The sequence below is a fragment of the Amborella trichopoda genome, chromosome 9 (genome assembly GCF_054954075.1).
Source record: "Amborella trichopoda isolate Santa Cruz 75 chromosome 9, AtrichopodaSantaCruz75HAP2 v2.0, whole genome shotgun sequence".
Classification (NCBI taxonomy): Eukaryota; Viridiplantae; Streptophyta; class Magnoliopsida; order Amborellales; family Amborellaceae; genus Amborella; species Amborella trichopoda.
The window spans coordinates 20496587-20500117 of NC_142344.1; positions in this window are offsets into that span (position 1 = coordinate 20496587).

Consider the following 3531-nt stretch of genomic DNA (forward strand, 5'->3'; position numbering starts at 1 on the left):
GCCAATTGATCAAAAGCATGAAGAAGTGCAAGTTGGAATTTTATGAGCACTATGTCTATAATAAGCAATATATGATACAGTTTCGCACATCAGAACATACCACAAAAGACAGTCTTGACTATATTGATTCAGATGTATGGGGCCCTGCATCAGTTGTCTGAAAAGTTGGATCTTTGTACTTTGTTTCCTTCATAGATGATTTCTCAAATAACATGTGGATTTATACACTAAAAAAAAACATAGGTATTTAACACGTTCAAGTATTGGAAAGCTATAATCGAAAGACAGAATAGGAAGAAAGTCAAGTGCTTGAGAACTGATAACAATGAAGAGTACATTTCAGTGGAGTTTATGAATTTTTGCAAGAGCGAATAACTTATTCATCACTTCATCACTCCAAAGACATCGCAATATAATGGAGTTGTTTAGTGCATGAACATGGCACTTTTAGCGAAAGCTTGCATCATATTGAGTAATACTGCTTTTTTAAAGGACTTTTGAGGAGAGGCAGTCAATACGGCATGTTACATCATCAACAAGTCAACATCTACAATAATAGACTACAAACACCACAAGAAGTATGGTTCGGCAAACCAGTTGATTGTTCTCATTTAAGTATTTTTTTTTTTTTTTTGCTTATGTTCATGTGAAGGATGATAAGTTGAGTCCTATATCAAAGTAGTATATTTTCTTTGGTTTTGCGGTTGAGTTGAAGGCTATAGAATTTAGTACCCAGATCCTAAGTCCCCTAAGTTTATGATAAGTTGTGAACTTAAGTTTGATGAGTTTGTCATGTTAAAGCACATTCAGAAGGGTACAAGAAAAGGAAAACGCAATAGAAACTCCAAAAAATACTTTAAAATATGTGCCAGAAAGTCCCTTTGCAAGAGTGGAGCAAGTTGTTGACTATGAGAAGGTCGTTGAACCTACTCCACTTGAGGAAGAATATCAGCTTAAAAAGAAAAAGAGAATACGGTTTTGAAGACATGATGGCTTGTACATTGGATGTCACAAGTGAGAGCCATCTAGTTTTAAAGAAGCTACACAGGATATTGACAATAGCAGGTGGAGTGATCCCATGTATGAAGAAGTGGAGTCTCTTTGGATGAATCGTACTTGGTATCTTGTGAAGTTGCCTAAAGGCAAGAGAGTCATTCGATGTAAATAAGTTTATAAAAGAAAGATAGGTCATCTAAGATTGGTGGTGATTGGTTTAAGACACATTTGGTTGCAAAAAGCCATGCGCAGAGGAACGCAAGGTGAGTACCCACGAGAGCATGTGTGGAGAAGATAGTCAATTAGAATCTCTTTTAGAATTCAAGCCAAGGTGAAGATTTGTTGATAATTATATTTTGAATCCCTATTTATGAGATTCGTTTCATTTATTTTTGGGATTCATATTAATTTAAAATTGTGATTAACGAAATTATAGGAGTTGATTTGGATGAGTCGTATTCAGGTTAGGATAGACTTTTAGTTCCATAGATGATAAAAATAATGCTATTTTTCCATAAAGTTCGTAAAAGCTTTGATTTTCATGTATCTACTTTTTTGGGTTTTTATACTCGGTATTTAAGTTATATTCTAGAGAGAAACATAAGGTAAAAGTAGGGGCCATCTGTATGCACTCTTTGGGTTTGTTATTTTTCTTTATATTGGGTTATTTTGTAGACAGAAAGTAACAAAAAAATAGAGGAAAACTTTTGTCGCTTTCTAGAGAGAAAATTATAGAAAGAAGAAGGATTAGTGGCAGATTGAGTTTTGTGCCTCTGGTTCTCTCAAGTACGTGCCTTGTACTTTTTTTTATTTGATTTGATAGAAAAACATCGATCATTTTTGCTTGTAGATGTAGTCACATTTGTGATGAACCACGTAAATTTTGGTGTTCTCTATTTCTGTTATTTCTTTCTTGTTTTAGTTTTCTTGCTTGTTGTCTCTATTTTTCTCTTATTTTATTTGCCAAAAATCAATCCATCAGGTTTAAAGCTTCCTCACACAACAATTTGATGTTGGTTAAACTTACACTCCTAGATAAAGAAAATCTCTTGGTTGCTCTCAATGTTTTCTACTCAGTAGCAATGCAGTAGTGGAAAAAATTATATTGATCAAAGAGTGCAAGTTTAGGAGGAAAGATAAGTGAGGTTTTTGCCGATGTTTAGATAAAGTTATACATCTTGTAACTCAAAATTGTACTTCATTGAGATAGTGGGTTTCTATTTACCGAGGCCATGGACATAGCCTTACGAAGTGAACCACAAAAAAAGTGTGTTGCAGAGGTGTGATTGTTATTGCTTTATTTCTTGTGCTTGATTTATAGTTATACTAATGTACTTTGCATTTAGCCAATTACACACACGATATTGGATGGGATCCTGGGAGTTGAGATTCTTAGTTTTGCAAACGAAGGGTTCCGCGGATCCCCACAATTGGTATTAGAGTCAGGTTATATATTGTTTATTTTGGTGTAGAAATATATGAATGGAGAAATTAGATAGATACATGGTTTGTGATGGAAAAAAGTGTAGAAGGTATTTGTGAAAATTCCACAATGGAGGGATAGGAGAAGAAATCAATAGAACTAGAGAGAGAAAGATCATATTTTAGAGCATGTGACAGAGAGCTTGCAAACATTTGTATTCTCCATGCTTGCATGGTGTTTTTCTAATTAGTAGAAGAGAATTTTGCTGCCCCATAAATGTAGGTAATTTGCCGAAGTACGTAAAACTTGGTATTTTACTTCTTTTAATTTTCTGTGCTGTTTTTTTTTTTCTTTTTATTTTTTCAAACCTTAATTTTTATCCTCTACATTTCCTTTGATGATTTTGTATGAAAAAGTTGACCATTTAAGATATTTGAAAATTATTTCATGCGGGCATTTATACATATGCGGTCCAAAAGTGTAAGGGAAAAGTTTATATAGAACCAAGGCTCTAAACAATCAAATTTGAGCCTACTTCAAAAATTTCACTAGAAGAGGTTGTTTTGATGCCTAAATATCTTCAAATTGATCATCTTGATATCAAGATGCATGAAGATAAGGAAAAAAAGGATTTTAAGTTTTGAAAATAATGTATTTTGTAATGCATTTTTGGACCGTTAATTTTCAATATTTTGAAGTTTTCATAAGTTTATCGATCTACACTATTTTTTAAGCTTTAAACTTTATAAATAAATATTAAAAAGGTATCACAGATTTCCAATATTAAAACCACAATTCTCAACACTATTGGAAGGGTTGGCTCTAATTTTATTGTTTAGAGCCTATGCTCTATTCAAACAGCACCCGAAGTGTAAATCATCCATCTTAAAGATAGATGCAAGTAGGTGGTCTATCTAAAAACAATAAAAACTAATGATCCAAATGTTTTTTTAATAAAATTATTAATAAAAATGATTTATTTTTTCATATTCATGATCTGCAAGTTAGAGATTATATGTCCTTAAAAATTAAGTAAAAAAATCCATCTAAAAAAATAAATTTTTAAGAGACGCCCCATTTCTACATGTGTTGATCCCCATCCTAACCGTCTC